At 34.8% G+C, this 20,255-nt stretch overlaps 1 pseudogene across 1 annotated transcript in view; it reads left to right on the forward strand.

The window, feature by feature from the left end:
- Window positions 1-14,350: 14,350 nt before the first annotated feature.
- Window positions 14,351-20,255, forward strand: part of LOC144373823 (protein N-lysine methyltransferase METTL21D-like) — a 51,485-nt pseudogene continuing 45,580 nt past the window's right edge. Inside the window, exons 1-4 of the transcript XR_013433370.1 lie at window positions 14,351-14,863; window positions 14,959-15,069; window positions 15,236-15,319; window positions 16,576-16,711. The product of XR_013433370.1 is annotated as a protein N-lysine methyltransferase METTL21D-like (transcript). The remainder of the gene's footprint in view (window positions 14,864-14,958; window positions 15,070-15,235; window positions 15,320-16,575; window positions 16,712-20,255) is intronic.

Genomic DNA, 20,255 nt, shown 5'->3' on the forward strand with positions numbered 1-20,255 from the left:
TGCATCTGTACTGAACACATATAGACTTTTTTATATTGTCATTGTTTCCTAAACAATACAGTGTAACTATTTATATAGTATTTCTACTATAGCAGGTATTATAAATAATCTAGAACTGGGCATGGAGGCACACACCTGTAATCCCAGCTACCCAGGAGGCTGAGGCAGGAGGATTGCAAATTCAGTGTCACCCTGGACAATTAGAAATACCTCCAGGGTTTGTATTTTAAAAAACAACAAACCCTGCACTGCTAAAGCACTGGCCTAGCATATGTGACACCCTGGGTTCAATCCCTAGTACCCCACCTCAAAACAATACTAATAATGTAGAGAGGATTTAAATTTGCAGAATATATGTAGGTTAAAAGCAAATATATCATAGTAAATTGCATTATATAACATTATTATGCATTGTAAGAGACTTAAGCATCTGTGGAGTTTGTATCTGTGAAATATGCTATAATCAGTCCCAGATACCAAGGGATGACTATATTAAATGTTTATTTAAAGTTCCCAGGATAGCGTTTGATAATTTATTTCTTGATATCTTACTTAGTTAAAGTAGTATTTTAAGAAAAGCAGTATTTTATCATTCTAAATTATTTCATCATTTATTATCAAAATGTTATTAACTTTCTGTGGCAATTTGTTTAAGACAAAAAAAAAAAAACCCCAAAAAGGAACACAGCACCTTTGGGAATAATTCTCTCAATCTGGAGAACCTCCCGTCTAACATAGTAAAATGTATATGTTATAGACAGTAGCAGGAATTCCAGTCTTTTCAATGACTCTGAGTCAGAGGCTGAGACAGCAACCAATGCAAACTGGTTAAATATTTAAAATGAAATTAACAGAAGCTCCCTACCCCATGTCTCTTCACCCCTTTTCTTGTTCCTCATTGAAACTTCATTTCTAAAATGATTTTTTATATTGCTTCCTCTTTTGAATCATTAATTTTGCATACTATTTACTGATGAGGATTTTATGTTCTGCCTTACCTATACTTATCACATTGAGGGCAATGTGATATTATTCACTATTAGATCAAATGGTATTTATTGTATTTCCTTTTTAATACACTTCTATTTCCTGGAGTTAAGAATTTACTCATTAAAGCATGGATTTGTTTAAGACATTGCTTGGTCTTCCCATGCCCTTTTATAGCACATTTTCATAAGATCAAGCCTATTAGAAAACCTATCAGAGTTTTCATTTATCTTCCCCTTTCCACCCCTTCTCCTCTTCCACTTGGAAACCTCCTTCCTGACATTTTCCAATTTGAACTGGTTGCTGTCTTAGCCTCTGACCCAACCATCATCTTAGAAGTTTCTTTATCATCCAGAAATTCCCTTCACCTTCCTCCTGTATTGAATTTTTGTTTCTTAGATTCCTTTCTTTATGTGTTCCCTCATTTTGGTAGGGGCACATACTTGCATAGTAACCTGTTAAAGTATACTATAGTATATAAATGTTTAAGTTCTTAAGTTTCTGGAAGTGTATTATACATTTAATTGTTAATAGTGTGCCTGAGTATAGAATTTAAATTATCTTTACTGTCTTCTAGCTTTTATAATTGCTAATACCATATTAATTCATTCACATATTGAATGTAATTTTTTTCTTTTTTTGGTAGTACTGAAGGTTGAACTCAGGGATACTCTGCCACTGAACTACATATACAACCTTTTTATTTTTTATTTTAAGATAGGGTTTTTTTTAAATTTTGAGATAGCTGCCTTGACTAACCTCAAAATTGTGATTCTCCTGCCTCAGACTCTGTAGTATCTAGGATTATAGGCATGTGCCACTGTGCCCAGTTCAGTACATATTTCTGAATGCTTGATATGTACAAGAGATATGGCAGTGAACAAAATAGACAAAAATTATTCTTTCAGTGACCACAGTTTCTGTTTCCTTTTTTTTTTAAATAGCCAAGGTATAACTACAGTTGTAAAAGGATTTAAATGAAGTAAAAGTTTATTTCTCACAAAAGCCAGAACAAGTAGACATTTCTGCTCCACAGGATTTTCAGGCTAGCAGGGTGATTCAGAATTCTCAAGATGTGGCTTCGATCTCTATCTTGAACAACTGCTCCAATAGTTACCATTTTTCAGCTAGCAGAAAGGTGGAGAGCAAGAACATTTGTTATGAAAGCATGCATACATCACTTCTGCTCTTATTCCAAAACTTAGTCACATGGGCTTACCTAGCTACAAGGTAGGCTAAGAAATGCTGTTTGTAACCACACAGGCTTTCTTAGCCTCTGGTATTAGCTGGCAATTCTTGTATACATTTTCTTTCTGATATTTCATTGTACACAGATTTTTGTTTCATGCACAAAATTATTTGCCTTCAGGCTCTCAAAGATGAAACATAAATGAAGCCAGGCATGGTGGTACATGCCTGTAATCTCAGTAGCTTGGGAGGCTAAGGCAGGAGATTGCAAATTCAAGGCCAGCCTCAGCAACTTAGTAAGAAGCTGTTTCAAAATTAAAAAAAATTAAAAGGGCTGAGGATGTGGCTCAGTGGTTAAGCACCCTTGGGTTCAATCTTTAGTAACAACAAAGAAAAGGAAAATAAAATAAATGAATTTTGTGTTTACCTTCAGGCTATGTATATAAAGTGTATGTGAAACATAAATGAATTTTTTTATTTAAACTTGGGCCTCAACCCCCAAATATCTTATTATATATGTAAATATTCCAAGTCTAAAATCCTTATTACTTCCTGTCCCAACCATTTTGGATAAGCAGTATTCAACCTACACTTATTTTGTACAGCTTCTCAGCTAAGCACAAGGGATTTGGTGGCAAACAAGAAAGACTTTCTGCCTGTTTATACAAAATACCTCCAAATTTTTTGGAAAAAAAATCATGTGCATGCAGATTATATTGCTCATCTTCCTCTCTTGATTTTTTACTTCATTTATAGCTCCTTGGTCTCTTATGTTAGTTCCTCTTCAGCTTTCCAAACTGTTAACATTGGAAAGACTTGATCTTGAAACCTCTTTGTTTCTTTGTTTCTCACTTACCTAATTCATTAATATATCATTTATGGGATAATTTCCAGGTTCATATCTCCAACTAGATTTAGACTCATATATTCAATGACCTGTTCCACATTTTCATTTGGATATCTGATAGGAATCTAAACTTAACCTTTCCAAAACTGAGCCTCCAAAGCTGTTTTTCCTACCGCCTTCTCATCTCAATTCAGTTACTTAGGCCAAAAATATGAGAAGTAGCTTTTCTCTCTTTCTTCATACCTCAAATGTGACCCAATCAACAAATCTTGATTACCCTCAATATATATCAAGAATCTAACTATCTCTTACCATTTCTACTGCTACTACGCTGATAGCCACTACAATCTCTTAACCTTTTTCAATATGATAGCATCCTAATTTTCCATTTTTCTTGCTTTAGTATATTTTTTTCCTTTTTAAAAAATTAAAGCATTATAATTCTACATAGTATTTGGGTTCATTTTGACAAGATCATACATACAAGGAATTTGATTTCCTCTCCTCCGAATTTTCCCTGACCCTTACTTATCTTCCTTTCACTCCGTTATTTATCTATATTTAACTGGTATTTTCTACATATACATTAAGGAGAAATTCCCTTTGGCACATTTACATATGTATATAAAATGATTTTGTTAAATTCATTTCATGTTTCTTTAACTTTCCTTTCCTTTTTTCTTCTCGTTTTCCTACTTCTACTCCAATGTGATATTCCCTGTATCTTTATGATATCTATTTTCCTCCCCCAAAGCCTTCTTTCCCTTATTTTGTTCTAGCTTCCACATATAATAGAAAATATTTAATCCTTGATTTTCTGAGTCAGGCTTATTTCACTTAGCATACTTTTCTCCATCTTCATCTGTTTACCTGCAAAGGCCATTATTTCACTCTTCTTTATGGCTGAGTAAAACTCCATTGTGTATATATATTTGCCACATTTTCTTGATCCACTTATCTGTTGACAGGCATCTGGGTTGGCTTCATAATTTGGCTATTGTGAATTGTGCTGCTGTAAACATTGTCGTGGCTGTATCACTATAGTATGCTGATTTTAGTTATTTTGAACAAATACTGAGGAGTGGGATATAGCTGGGTCATATGGTTTTTCCAAAGTGGTTATACTAATTTGCAGTCCCACTAACAATGTATGAGTGTACGTTTTTCTCCATATCCTCATCAGCATATATTATCTATATTCTTGATAATTGCCATTCTGATTAAGTGAGATGAAAGCTTAGTGTAGTTTTGATTTGCATTTCCCTGATTGCTAGAGATTTTGAACATTTTTCATATATTTGTTGGCCATTTGTGTTTCTTCTTTTGAGGTATGTCTGTTTTTTGCCTTATAACTGTGAGGTTATTTTGGCATTGAGTTTTTTGAGATCTTTATATATTATTAATATTAATTAATCCCCTGTCAGTGGAGCAGCTGACAAAGATTTTTTCCCATTTTGTAGACTCTTTCTTCACACGCTTAATCATTTCCTTTGCTGTGTAGAAAGAAACCTTTAATTTGATGACATCCCAGTTATTGATTCTTGGTTTTATTTCTTGAGCTTTAGGGGTCTTGCTGAGGAATTGATGCCTCCACCTATAGATGGGGTGTTGACCCTATTCTCTTTGAGCAGTTTTAAGATTTCTGGTATAATTTCTAACTCTTTGATCCATTTTGATTTGACTTTTGTGCAGAATGAAAGATGGGGATCTACTTTCATTCTTCTACATAGAGATATCCAGTTTTCCCAGCTATTTGTTAAAAGACTGTCTTTTCTCTAACATATATTTTTGGCATATTTTTCAAGTATTGGATGGCTGTAGAAATGTGAGTTTGTTTCTGTCTATTCCATTGATCTTCAGGCTATTTTTGCTGCTGTAGCTCTGTAATATAATTTGAGATCCTCCTGTATCACTTTTCTTATTCAGAATTGCTTTGGCTCTTCTGGATATCTTAATCTTTCAAATGAATTTAAGGACTGTTTTTTCTAGTTCTGTGAAGAATGTCATTGTTATTTTGATGGGAATTGAGTTTTTTAATCTGTATATTGCTTTTGGTAATATAGCCATTTTGACAATATTAATTCTTCCTATCCAAGAACATGGGAGGTATTTTTATGTTCTGAGATTATCTTCAATTTCTTTCTTCATTTTTCAATGTAGAAATCTTTCACCTTGTTTAGATTAATTTCCAGTTGTTTGTTTGTTTGTTTAATTTTGAGGATATTGTGAAAGGGATGATTTTCCTGATTTCTTTCTCAGCTGAATTGCTTTTGGAATACAGAAAAGCTATTGATATATGAGTGAATCCTGCTACTTTGCTAAATTCATTCATTAGCTCTAGGAATTTTATGGAAGAATTTTTTTGGTCTTCTAAATATAAGATCATGTCATCAACAGACAGTGATAAGTTTGACTTCTTATTTTCCTGTTTGTATTCCTTAATTTCCTTCTCTTGCCTGATTGCTCTGGCTAGAGTTTCGAGAACTATATTGAATAGAAGTGGTGAGGGTGGACATCCTAGTCTTGTTTCTGATTTTAGAGGAAAAGCTTTCATTTATTTTTCATTCAGTATGATGTTGGCTTTGGGTTTGTTGTATACAGCCTCTATAATGCTAGATAAGTTCCTTCTATCCCTAGTTTCTACAGCATTTTAACATGAATGGTTGCTGTATTTTATCAAAGGCCTTTTCAGTATCTATTGAGATGATCATATATATGGTTTTTGTTCTTTATTCTATTTAAGTGGTGAATTACATTTATTGAATTGTGTATGATGAACCAACCTTGCATCCTTAGGATGAAACCTACTTGTGGTCATGGTGTATTTTCTTCGTTATATGTGTTTTAATGTGATTTGCTAATATTTCATTAAGAATTTTTGCATCTATATTTATCAGGAAATTGGGCTGTAGTTTTCTTTCCTAGATAATTGATAATTGCCATTTGGTATCTGGTTTGGATGTTAGGGTTATACCTGCTCCAGTATACATATATTTTTTTAAAATATTTTTTTTAGTTGCAGTTGGACACAATGCCTTTATTTTCTTTATTTTTATGTGGTGCTGAGGATCGAACCCAGGGCCTCACATGTGCTAGACGAGCGGTCTACCACTGAGCCACAACCCCAGCCCCTCCAGTATGTTTTTAATACAACAGCCAGACTGATCCTTTTAGGAAATAAATAAGACCTTAACTCTCCTGTATATAAAACTTTCCATCTCACTCAGATTAAAAGTTAAAGTTCCTTCATAGGGCCCACAAGGCCTTATAGGGCTTGGCTTCCTTTGATCTGTGAGATCTAATAATCTGCTGTTTTCTTCCCTTACTCTTCACTGCTTTAGTTATTCTGCCTCTAGAACACAAAGGCACATTACTACATTAGGACTTCTGCTTTTGCTATTTCTTCTGTTTCTAATGCTCTTTGACCACTTGGCATCATGGCCTGCTCCCTTGACTCCTTCAAGTTTTTGCTTAGTGTTTCCTTAGTGAGTTCTTCCCCAATCACCTGTTTAAAATTGCTTCCCATCCACCTATTCCTGAACCCCTTTCCTACAAATTATTTCTTCTTATGGTGTATAGCTATGCTACTTTTACATATTTATTATTTCTCTCCAACCAGAATATAAACTCCATAAGCAAGTGACTATTATATTGCTATCAAGTAGAACAGTATTTGGCAGTATAGTAAATAGCCCAATGTTAATGAAAACAATCTGGTAACAAAATGCTCTTCATTGAAAATAAAATTGTGTTCACACAAGGGTTATTGAGAGTCTACTTTGTATAAACATAGTGGTTATGTGGTGGCTATAGAGTCAGACTCAAATTCAGAAACTATCAAATATGTCCCACCATCATTTAGATATCTTCTGTTTCCATGAGTCTATGTGTTTATAAAGAAGAAAAGACTCATGTAAGACTACCTTAAACCGTAAGAACCCATTCTGAAAGACATAATTGGAACTGTATAGGAAAGATGCTTTAGGACTAGTTGATTCAGTGGCTCAATGATGTTATTAAAGACTGAAGTTCCTTTTGACTCTCATTGTTTTGTCCAGATTAACATCTTTATCTACAGCTGTTTTTCCATAAGGTCATAAAAAATGCTGGCAGGAATGATAAAAGTTATATGTTTCTTTATTCAGCAGATAGAGAAAGGTTGAGAAACAAAATGGCAAAGTACTTTTCCAAAATAACAAGTTGTAAGTGGGCACAAGTTTTTAAGTTGTTAAGTGGGCACAATACCTTTATTTTGTTTTATTTTTATATGGTGCCAGGGATCGAACCCAGTGCCTCACGCATGCTAGTCAAGCACTTTACCACTGAGCCACAACCCCAGTCCAAGGGATATCCTTTTTAATAGCCTCCAGAAAAATCTCTTTTGGTATTTCAGTGACCAGTTGAGTTCTAAGTGATGAGTTTAATAGAGTAATTCCATTTCTTTAGCGGGAATTTTCAGACTTGAACTAATCAGGCCTTATTCCTGTTGCTAAGGGGTAAGGTCAGCTTTCCCTGAAGCACACATGGCTACATGTATGAGAAGGTGGATAAAAATCTGATTGTGGTAAGAAAATGAGAAAGTGAATCCCGTGCCCACTTCTTATCAATACTCCCAAAAGTATACTTTTCGTATCAACTGTTGGGTCCCTGAACCAGCAGAACCCCTGAAAGTAACTGCAGAGTCCACATAATCAGGGCAGCAACTTTTGACATGGAATAATAAATTTAATATCTGTATTTGAGGAAAAAGTTCCAATTCTGAGTCAATCCCTTTTCCTGGCTCCTTGTTCTTCATCATGAAAAATGTAGCAGTTGTGGAGGGGTAGGAGGGAATCTAAATGCAGTGACCAAGACCATGAATGGCTGCTAAAAATGTAACATTCTTGAAAAATACTAGTGAGATATGTCAAGTTCTGCAAGAGGATTGGAAGTAAAAAATGTACAGTAAAATTACTATATACATCAGTATAGAAAAGTTTTCCTTTTTAAAAGAAACACAAATCCATTGCTTTATAGGAAAGACAGTAGAATGAATTAGACATAACTTTCCTTTGTTCATATAGGAATACATGACCAGTGTAACTCCACATTGTATACAACCACAAGAATTAGAAGTTATACTCCATTATGTATAATTTGTCAAAATACATTCTGTCATGTATAACTAAAAAGAAAAAATAAATTTTTTTAAAAAACATAGCTCTATAAGTCAGTGGAAAGTGACTTAAAATTATCAGATGTGTTTATATCACATCTTATACACTATTTTTAATGCCCCTAATGCTTTGGCATTGCTATTCTCTATTTATTCCTTATTTATAGCTCTGATAGCTTTAATTTTCTAAACAGTCATTCGCTGCATACATCTATTGTACCTGGTTGAAGTGTAGTAGAATCTGTGAGTAGTGATGAGTAGTAGCTATGACTTGTTGACATTTCCATTAAATTGTTTATACATACATTACAAATGTGGATTTGTGTTGTATTGGGCTGAAAGTTAACAGGCTTTCAGCCACCACTTTTTAATTTTTATTTAGATTCATTGTGTATGTAGCAAACTCTTTTCTTTTATTTTTCTACTGGTACTAGGGATTTAGCCCAGGGGTGCTTTAACCACTGAACTACATCCCTAGCCTTATTTTATTTTATTTTGAGACAGGGTCTTGCTAAGTTGCCCAGGCTGACTGAACTCATGATCCCCCAGCTTCAGTGTCTCAAGAGGCTGTGGGATTTCAGGTGTGCCACTACCATGTCCAGCAACTCTTGTCTTTTAAAATATAAGAATGGAAAATATTTCTTGTAATCTGCTCTTTTGCAAAGAATATTTAATTTTTAAACATTATGCAGGCAGTGAATTGTATGAACCAGATCATTTTTGTATTGATTGATTAGTAAAACTTCTATAAACTTATATTTATTAAAATAATGGCAGTACTTAGTATTATTTGCAATTTGAATCATTTAAATCTAATACTAGTTGGAATATTTTTTCTAAATTTTATGCGCTATCAGTGAAGGTCTGCAAAAATGTATAAAATTAAACAAACAATACATAAAATTTCCCTTTTATTACATAAAATTGCAATGCATACCTAGTAAATCTTGAGTGGTTATTTAACAAATTACTAGGTGGGTAGTGTCTTTCAGTAGGTATTTAATATTTTCTGAAGAAGTAGGAATTATGAGTTATATCTTTCTAAAATTATTTGTGTGCCATTGTTTTTATCCTTACAGTTTTAACTCATCAAAGCAATGATCCAAAAGTAAATTTTAGGAAATTTAGGCTATTATTTGTTCTGTTATTCTAACAGTCTCGGGAATTTTTTTTTACAAAGACTAATATGAATTTGATTTTATTTTTTAAATTTTGAATTTTGTTATATATCATTTAAATGATAATATAAGTATTTACACTGTAGTAGCATTTTTAAAATAGCAACCTTCTTTGCTATTTTATTAAAAATCTAGGCTTTTCACCCTTTTGGCTTTTTTGAGGAGGGTGGTACCAGGGATTGAACCCAGGGTAAGTTAACCACTGAGCCACATCCCCAGTCTTTTTAGTATTTTTTATTTTGAGACAGGGTCTCACAAAGTCCTTAGAGTCTTGCTAAGTTGCTGAGGTTGTCTTGAATTTGCATTCCTCCCACCTCAGCCTCCTGAGTTATTTGAATTATAGGAATGCACCACTGGGCCAGGCACCTATCTGACTCTTAAATTTAGTATCTTTACAAAGTGCACTGGAAGGTCTGTTACTGCAGAAGGGTTGGGAAACAATAAGACCATGTGATAAAGTCATTTGATAATGAACACTGTGAATATTTCAAGTTTGTTTTATAAAATCTAACAGAAAACTTTTGTCAAACTACAAAATCTATGTATACTTCTAGATTGTAAGAGTTGATAGTTTTATTTATGACTTTGTAGATTGTTATTTGGATATGAAACAAAACAGAAAAATATATTGAGAAGGAATATGTTTGACTTCTTTAATGTATCACATTTCTTAAAACATTTTTAATGTGTGCTTAATATTTAATAAACCAAAAATGATACAATTACAGTGTCATGCATATTGTCAGTGACAAAAGTAAAATTATTTTGTGGTAGAAGGAAACAAAAACTATACTTTGATGTCCCATAAGCAGTCACTTAGCATGTTTAAAACTAAATTCATCAACTTCTTTCCCAACTTATTCCTGAAAACTCAATCTAAGTATAATGACAAATAAGACATGATGAATGTCTCTATAATAACTGTGAATGTGGAGAAAAATTAAATGGGGAGTTGGACCATAATTTTAGAGTTCTTTAAAACCATATAAATAAGACAAAAGAAATTGATCAAAATGAAAATAGTTCTTATTCTGTACCTAGTTGACCTGTTCAGGAGTAATTTTCCTCTAATACTTTATTATTTTGTAAATTTTCTTCAGTGTGACTCTATAACATATACCTTATTATTAAGAGATTTGCAAAGAGAGTTATATGATATATAACCCTACTTTATGGTCTCCTATATGGAGATTTTATTACCTGTGTAGTCATGAACCTGATTGTAGCTGCTTCAGAGTAAATGTTTTCTGCTTAGGATAATTTTTCTCTAAAAGTAACTACATATATACATTCATGTTTTTGTTTGGTTTTGTTTTAGATTTTAAAAAGACTTTTGGAGGAGGAGTCTCATTATTAATCATAAATAAATAGTGTGCCTTCACTTAGCTATCATAGTTCCTGTGTACCAGGAACTGTGTTAGGTACTAGGGATACAAAATAAATGAGCTGTCCTAAGAGAGCTTACATTTTAGAAGAGAAGATAGATAATATATAACAGGCATTACAGTCTGATAAATGCCATGGCAGAAGTGATCACAGTTGCAATGAAGTTTTGTTGGATTAATTGCACTGTAAATTGTGGTTAAACTAATCTTTGCCTCCCTAGAGTCTGTCTTCAGTTCGTGTGGTAGTTTAAATAAACCAAGTGAAGAGCTACTGATTCCTCCTCCACTTCCTCCTCGAAGAAAGTTTGACCAAGATGCTTCAAATTCAAAGGTAGTCAACAGGACCTGGCTTTGCCTTAATTTATTTAAAAATTTATGGATTTTCAAGATAGGACTTTATTTTTACGAATTTGTTGTATTTTGGCTTTTCTTTATCATTTTCCACATTTATATTGTTGTATTTGAAAAATGCTTTTAGTAGTTGTTTAATTCTTATAAAAAAAACCTTTCCTTTAAAAAAGCGGGGGGGTGGTGCTGATTCACAGACTCAGAAATACACTTTTTTTCTGGTACTAGTATGTGAAGGATTCTTCCAACTTTCCATCAGCTTTTCAAATTTAATTTTTGGAAAGCTTGTTAAAACCTGATATGTTAACCCTTACTCCAGGAGTTTTTGATTCAGTAGATCTGGAGTGAGGGCTCAAAAATTTGCTTTTCTAAACAAAAGCCCAGTGTTCTCTCCAATGTGCAGTTGCTAACTCACAATAAGCAGTGGGGAGGGGAGAATAGAAATTCACTGGCTCAGACAAAGGGGAATGAAGGGAAGGGATTAGGAATGGGAATAGGAAAGACAGTAGAATGAATCAGACATAACTTTCCTTTGCTCATAAATGAATACATGACTCCACATCATGTACAACCAGAAGAATCGGAAGTTATACTCCATGTATGTATGATATCTCAAAATATAATCTCCTTTCATATATAACTAAAAAGAACAAATAATTTTTAAAAAAATTTGCTTTTCTAACAAGTTCCCTACTGGTACTGATGTTGCTGGTCCTTGGATGACCCTTTGAAATCCACTGTTCTGAGTGTCACTGGGAAAAGTAGAAGTAAATGCTTAATCAGGAGAAGCTGGACATTAAGTCTCCTTAACATCATGTCCTTTCACATCTACAAAACTCTATATTATTTTTGCTTACCTATTTTTATAATTAAAATTCATGAATTTCCTAAATTTATGAAATAGTAACACAAAGCAAGATAAATTGAAGCTTTATGTTCTAAGACTTCAATTAAAATATCTCATATGTAGAAGTATTAAACAGAGCCCTTGATTAAACTAGAAGTGATGTACTTATAAATCTGATAATTAAACCAGATTAATTTACTTTGAGCTTCTGGATTTAATTTGTGTGTTGAGTTAAAAAATTCTTCTGTGTGAAGAATTTTTCAGTCTTTTAAAATTGCCTTGTAAGTTTTTCAGGAGAAAAGAAGTATAGTTATATAACTTTTTGTTTTAAAGGGAACTGTGAAATCTGATGACGACCCTCCTGCTATTCCACCAAGACAGCCTCCTCCCCCAAAGATAAAACCCAGAGTTCCTGTTCCTACCAGTGCATTTAATGGACTTCTGCATAGTCCACCTCCACCTCCGCCAACAGATCCTCTTCCTGATACCCCTCCACCAGTTCGCCTTCGACCTCCAGAACACTTTATAAACTGTCTGTTTAATCTTCAGCCACCTCCACTGGGACATCTTCACAGAGATCCAGACTGGCTCAGAGACATTAGAACATGTCCAAATTCACCAAGCACTCCTCCTAGCACACCCTCTCCAAGGGTACCATGTCGATGCTATCACAACAGTCTTGCTCATCCTCAAGCTCCCCCTGTTCCACCAAGGCAGAATTCAAGCCCTCACCTACCAAAACTTCCACCAAAGACTTACAAGTGAGAGTTTTCACATCCCCCATTGTACAGACTGTCTATGGTAGAAAATGCAGAAACTCCTCAATGACCTTAGCCATATGTAGTCATTGACACTGGAATAATATTTGTAAAGCTTTTTTTTAAAAAAAATTTATTCAAAAAGGCATAGTATTTTAGTTTTTTTGGTTTTTGTTTTTTGTTTTTACAAATAATGCTCTTCAGAAATGCTACTGATCAAATAAGCTTTTAAGAATTGGAAAGATAAAATACAAAAGTCCTTTACCAATAACCTCAGGTGATCAGTTGCATTGCCTTGTCTTGGATCCTCAGTGCTGCCAAAAGGCCAGTATAATGAGTTTATATTTGCACTGTAGACTCTGCTAAAATATGGTTTAAAGTGACTTTGTTTGCACTGAAAGGGGATAGTGTTTTTGTGGAATTTTTCAAATTTGAGTAATAGAGGCCTTTTTTTTAAGGTAATGAATTTACACAAATATAGAGGTGTATGGTGTTACTGATTTTTAAATCTCTTTGACCATCTTCTGGAAGGTTTTTACTTGTAGTTTTTACATCTAGGAGAATTGTGAATAACACCCACTGTTCTTAAATTCTTTAATGCCATGTCTTAAATGCCAGTATTTGCTGCTGAAGACAAAAATGAAATGTGTAATGAAAATAATAGAGTGCACTGTGTATATTATTTTGTCAAAATGTAAACAAAGAATACATAACCCAATTATAGAGGAAACAAAGGGCATGTATCTCATTCAGATGTGCCTTTTGTTTTTGCAAAAAGTTGCCTATTGCTTTGGAACACAAAGTTAATATGCCATGTATGTACAGTTTTGTTTATATTGTATATTTAAAGATAATGTTAATAACCTATATACATTTAAATGACTTGAGGTCTATAATACAATCTGCTACTTTACTAATTCATATGTTCAGAGGAAAAGTTCTTATGGCATAGGAACCAACTGCCTTGCCTTCAAAACCTAGTGACTTTCTCTATAAATCTTGTGTTAACTGAAATTTTTTAAAAATATTTTTTTAGATTGGTAATATTTAAACCAGCAAATACTTAATGCTTTATTAAACTTTTTAATCAGAAGCGAGTAAAACTTTTATTTGCCATTTGGATACCTTCGCTCAAAGTGATGAAAAGTATGTTATGTGATAGGCTGTAGCAGTGGGTGTAAAGTAGCCAAAAGCCACATTCTTTATTTACTGGTCTGTGGCCTTTTACTGTGCTTTGTATCAGAGTTCTTAACAAGATTAATTAAATCACCTCAGTCTTAATTTTTAAAAGACTTTTTAAGAAATGTGTTTTCATTGTAAAGAACAAGGGGATATTAGAGTACTGTAGATATATGTATACACACATTGAGTTATTTCATGCAACTTAAAACTACATAATCCCAAATAATTTATATGATGTAAATTTTAGAGGGATTAAAAAAAAATTTAACTGGTAAATGCAAGCTGCAAGTTTCCAGCAATCCTTTTTATGCATTCATACGGAAAAAGTAGGAGCACACTTGGAAACTTCCTGAGAAAGATAATAGACACCTTTGGTAAGCTGCCTGGATTTAAGGTAACTACAGTATGAGTCAATCTCTAACCATGTAAAAATGCTCCAGTGTTTGCTTTGTTTTTTCACAGATCGGATTATATTAGTTTTATCTGGGAAAGTGACTTAAACTAGCTGTTCCTCAAACCAGGCGCATTTTACAGGAGAAGGAATGGAAGAGGGCGGTTAGTGCTGGGTTACACCCAAGGTGCTGCAGCCTTCTGGGCTTTGTTGACTTGCGCACGCGCGAGGTGCCAAGTCCGCCACTAGGAGGCGCGGGCCCCTCTCAAGGCTTGGCCTGTGAGCGGCGCACAGATGAGTCGTCACTAAGCGAGCGGCACCCTTTAGCCGGCAGAGATGGCGGCTGCTGTGGAGTCGGTGGTGGAGGATCCCCTGCGGAGCTTTGTGAGAGTTCTGGAGAAGCGGGATGGGACTACAACTGCAGCGGTATGACTCCGGTGGTGTGGGTTGCGTTGTTTGGGACTCTGCCATTGTGCTCTCTAAATACTTGGAAACGCCGGGGTTTTCTGGAGACGGGGCCCATGTGTTGAGCCGGCGGTCGGTGCTGGAGTTGGGCTCAGGCACCTGGGCGGTGGGACTCATGGCTGCTACCCTCGGGTAAGAATTGAAGGGAGGGGACATCGCTTTGCTTTGAAACTCATATTGCCAGTTACCCACCCTGTGCTTACCCCTCAATCAACGTTATTTTATAGGGCAGATGTTGTGGTCACCGATCTTGAGGAATTGCAAGACTTGCTGAAGATGAATATTAATATGAACAAACATCTTGTCACTGGTTCTGTTAAAGCCAAGGTACTGAAATGGTTTGTATGGCCTTTCAGCTTGTTTTAAAATACCAATTCATAGTTTGTTTTAAATTGTATCTCGTTAAAGCCATGATAATACGAAATGAGCTTATTGGCTCTTGCTTATAAAGCAAGAGTATTTTAAATTATTAACAGTTTAAAATACTTGTTTGCCATTTTGAAGGGGGGAAGAAATAGAAGACTTTCCTTCTCCACCAGACTACATACTGATGGCTGACTGCATATACTACGAGGAGGTAAATGTTCAGTGAGTGAAATCTCTCTAATCGATTAACTGTTTTTTGTATTCTGAAACTACATTTCTTCACATTTTAACATCTCTGAATTCAGGATATTTGTCTATGGATGATAGATGGTTGTAGCAAAAATAAAACAAAAGTCACAAGAGACTATGTATATACATTCATATATACCTGCAAATCATGTTTAGAAGAGTGTTATATGCATTTTATTAGAGGCTTCTTCAAAAGTTTTAAAGGATTTTACCACTTGGATCTGTTATGAAAAGCTATGATAACCTTTTAAAAAAAAAACTTTTTTGGGGATGGCAGACATTAGGGGGGCTGTAGATCAAATCCAGGGCCTTACACATGTGAGTGCTCTACTACTGAGCTACATCTCCAGCCCTAAAATCACCCCTTAGCCTCCCACCTCTGCCCTTAGTTGTTCCCAATGAAATGTTTCACCAGGAGAATTAAGTTGAATTTTTTAAAAAATTCATGGTTTTGTGGCAAGATTTACTAGATCAAATATTTTTCTTTTTTCTTTTCTTTTTTTGGAACTAGGGATTGAACTCAGGGGCACATGACCAACTAAGCCATATTCCCAGCCCTATTTTGTATTTTATTTAGAGACAGGGTCTCATTGAGTTGCTTAGCGCCTTGCTATTGCTGAGCCTGGCTTTGAACCCAGGATCCTTTTGTCTCAATCTCCCAAACTGCTGGGATTACAGGCATGTGCCACTGCAATATTTTTCTTTAAATATTGGTTTATGATAGCATTGTGGGTATCATTTATATTTAAAATAATGAGCATTGAGCCAATCCATGTTCAAGTTAAGTTCAGATTTACTTTTGTAGGAAAAATTGTTGATTGTTTAAATCCTACATTAAATTAGAGTAAGTGAAATTACTTTTAAGAGTGAAATCAACACTATTCGTTTATTTCCATGGGAACTTCAAAACACAGTCACTTGAATTCTTTTTCTGAAAACTGTAGTATAATAATTAATTTTTAAAAAATTTTTTACATGTCGATGGACTTTATTTTATTCATTTATTTTGATGCGGTGCTGAGAATTGAACCCAGTGCCTCATTCATGCTAAGCAAGTGCTCTACCACTGAGCCACCACCCAGGCCAATAATTAATTATTAAGAGGAGTTTACCAATCATTATTAGAAAATGTTAACTACATGTACTTTGTTGTATTGATTCAAAAATTAATAATAGGGGAATTAATCCTTTTACTCCCCTAACCTTCTCTTAATAGAAAATTTTTGAAGTCATGAAATACGTTTTTCTTTGGAACCATTGCTGAAAACACTGAAAGATCTCAGTGGATCTAAAACTTGTATCATATGTTGCTATGAACAATGTACAATGGGGAAAAATCCAGAAATTGAGAAAAAATATGTTGAGGTAAGGACTATAAGATCTATCTTTGTAGTGAGTACCCTTCAGGGAGGCTATATATGACTAATCTAGTATTTTATGGCAATTTTGGAGATTTGGACAATCTGTTTGTATGAACCCAGCCAGTAGGGGACTCTTTAAAATCCACTATTCCACAAAGCCCATCCCCATTTTCTATTCTCATCCTTTATTTTTTATCAAATTAGTTGATATTGTATCTACAGAACCGTGTAAAATAATAATGGTGACACTGTCTTTTCTGAGAAAGTTCTTAATATTTCTTAATTGTTGGCTGTGGGGAACATATCAGTGATACATATAGTGCTTTTAGAGAATTCATGATAGAGGGGCTGGGGTTGTGGCTCAGTGGTAGGGTGCTCGCCTAGCATGCATGAGGCACTGAGTTGGAGATCCTCAGCACCATATAAATGTAAAATAAAGATATTGTGTGCACCTAAAACTTAAAAATAAATATTTTAAAAAAGAGAATTCATGATAGAAATGAGGAGGTGATAAATTTGTACTTCTCTGTTTTTCTCTACATTTTTATGAAATCTCTGACCTACATACCTGTTTTTAGGGACTTAATTAATAGTCAGAAAGAGTCACAGGAAGTTGCAAATGTAGTACATAGCTATTTTTGGTACAGGGGATTGAACTCAGGGGCACTCAACCACTGAGCCACATCCCCAGTCCTGTTATGTATTTTATTTAGAGATAGGGTCTCATTGAGCTGCTTAACCTGTCGCCATTGCTGAGGCTGGTTTTGAACTTGAGATCCTCCTGTCTTGGTCTCCTGAGCCGCTGGGATTACAGGCATGCCCCACTGCACCCAATACATAACATCTTACGTATCTTTTAATCTTTTTCCCCCAGTGGTGACCCAGGCCCTTTTTATGGGCAAAAATTCATCCCATTACAAGTAAATCTTTTTGTACATCTGTATAGCTCTGCAACTTTTATCTGCTGATGGACTGCTTTGGTTAATGAGAAAACAAGAATATGACTGCCTCAGATAATATATGATAATTTTTTTTAAATTTATTTTTTTGTAGTAATAGATGTAGATGTATTTTTATTTATTTTTTTTTTATCAGTGCTAAGGATTGAACCCAGTTCCTCACTCATGCTAGGCAAGTGTTCTGCCACTGAGCTACAGCCCCAGCCTTCATGTTTTTCCTGAATATGAAGAATGTTACTGAGCTTTTGGGACTCTTAATTAATTTTTTATATAGTTAAAATAATTTTTATTGAGGTAAAACATAGTTAAATGCATGTATATCAAGCACTCAGCCACATAATTACTACCCAGCATAAAAATATACATTTCTAAGACCTCAGAAGGTTTCCACAGTGCCCCTTCCTAATCAGTATTCCTACAAAGATAGCCACCATTGTACCTTCTTTATCACAGGTCTGTTCATATTATTGAGTTTAAAGTATATCTGTTAAATTTATAGCTGCTTCATCTAGACTTTGATTTTGAAAAAATTCCCTTGGAAAAACATGATGAAGAGTATCGAAGTGAAGATATTCATATTATATACATCAGAAAGAAAAAATCAGTACATTTCCAGTTCTTCATCTTCTGAGGATATTTCATCATCTGGTCACTGTTTCTGGGCTTGTGTGTGGTCAAGGCCTTGATTTTGATGTGGTAAAACAGCTATGACTCTTCAATGAACTCAGGCATTGACTCAGGATTAAGATCACTTATCTGTCTTGCCTTTGGTTCTTGTTCTAAGTAAGGCAGGCTTTTTGTTTTCTTTCATGCTGTGCTGGGGATTGAAGTCAGGGTCTTGCATGTGGAAGGAAGCACTCTACCACTCAACTAAACCTCCAGCCCAGCAGGCTTTTTTTTAATATAGCTTTGTAATGGGATGTGTTAGTAAGCAGCAGTTAATGTAACAATGCCTGAGGTAATAACTTAAAAAGAGGAAAAGTTTATTTTTGGCTCACATTTCTAGTCTGTAATCCTTTTGCTCCATTGCCTTATGACAAGGCAGTATGTCATGACAGAGAAAGCCCAATCACCTCATAGCTGGGAAGGAAAAGGAAAGAAAGAGGAAAGGGCAGAGTCCTATGGAAAACACATCCCCGATGACCAGAAGACCTCCCCCATAAGGTTTCATCTCGAAAGATTTCACTTTCTCCTTTAATATATGGGCCCTTTGGAAACACTAATTCAGACTATAGCATTGGGCATTAACCCAGACAGGTGACTTAGCTCTTTATATTGCAGTTTCTCTTAACTCAGATTTTAAAATGCCAGTTTATACTTTTGTGAACTTTCTTCAGTCATTCAAATTATTTTTAACAAAGTAAAATGTAATCAGATCTGGGGCTGAGGATGTGGCTCAAGCGGTAACGCGCTTGCCTGGCATATGTACAGCCCGGGTTCGATCCTCAGCACCACATACAAACAAAGATATTGTGTCCGCCAAGAACTAAAAAATAAATATTTAAAAATTCTCTCTCTCTCTCACTCTCTCTTTAAAAAAAATAGACAGATCTGTGTATAAAGAAAAATGCACCTAATTAAATAGAATTCATTTTTTTAGTTGTACATAATACCTTTATTTTATTTATTTATTTTTATGTGGTGCTGAGGATCGAACCCAGGGCCTTGCACATCCAAGGCAAGCACTCTACCCCTGACCCGCAACCCCAGCCCTAGAATTCATTTTTGTTCCCCTTGTTTGGTGCTTCCTTTACATGATATAACAATCACATTTTATGCAAGTTGCATCTGTGACACCTACAGTTTTTAACTTGTACAACTGTATCTCATCTATTTTGTAACTCCAGCACCTTTTATAAATGTGACAAAAATTTTAAAATGTTTTATGCCTTAAAGTATCCAGTTTTTGATTTTGGTACTGGGGATTGAACCCAGACAGATGTTGCTGAGCTACTAGTCTTTTTTTTTTTTTTTTTTTTTGAGACATGGTCTCATCAAGTTGCTCAGGCTGACTGCAAACTTGTGATCCTCCTGCCTCAGCCTTCCAAGTCACTGGAATTACAGGCGTGCATCATCACAGCCAGCTAAGGAATTCAGTTTTAACTAAAGCATTATACAGTTTTACAAGTAGAAATTTTTGAGGCATAAAGATTTTGGGTTCCTAAATATATATATATATATATATATATATATATTTTTGGTACCAGGGATTGAACTCAGGGGCACTCAACCACTGAGCCACATCCCCAGCCCTATTTTGTATTTTATGTAGAGACAGGGTCTCACTGAATTGCTTAGCACATCGCTGTTGCTGAGGCTGGCATTGAACTCACAATCCTTCTGTTGCCCCAGCCTCCTAAGCTGCTTGGATTATAGGAGTGTGCCACGATGCCTTGCTTCATTTTTTTTAATTGATAATAATTCCCATATCATGAAATTCACCTTTTTGAAGTATACAATTCAGTATAAATATATTCACAGAACAAAGTTTTCATCTTTCTCAAAAGAAACTCCATACCATTAGCAGTCACTCATTTCTCCCCAGTCTCTAGCCCCTGGCAGTCACTAACCTCTATTTCTATTTATCTG

The sequence above is a fragment of the Ictidomys tridecemlineatus genome, unplaced genomic scaffold (assembly GCF_052094955.1).
Source record: "Ictidomys tridecemlineatus isolate mIctTri1 unplaced genomic scaffold, mIctTri1.hap1 Scaffold_50, whole genome shotgun sequence".
In the NCBI taxonomy this organism is placed as follows: Eukaryota; Metazoa; Chordata; class Mammalia; order Rodentia; family Sciuridae; genus Ictidomys; species Ictidomys tridecemlineatus.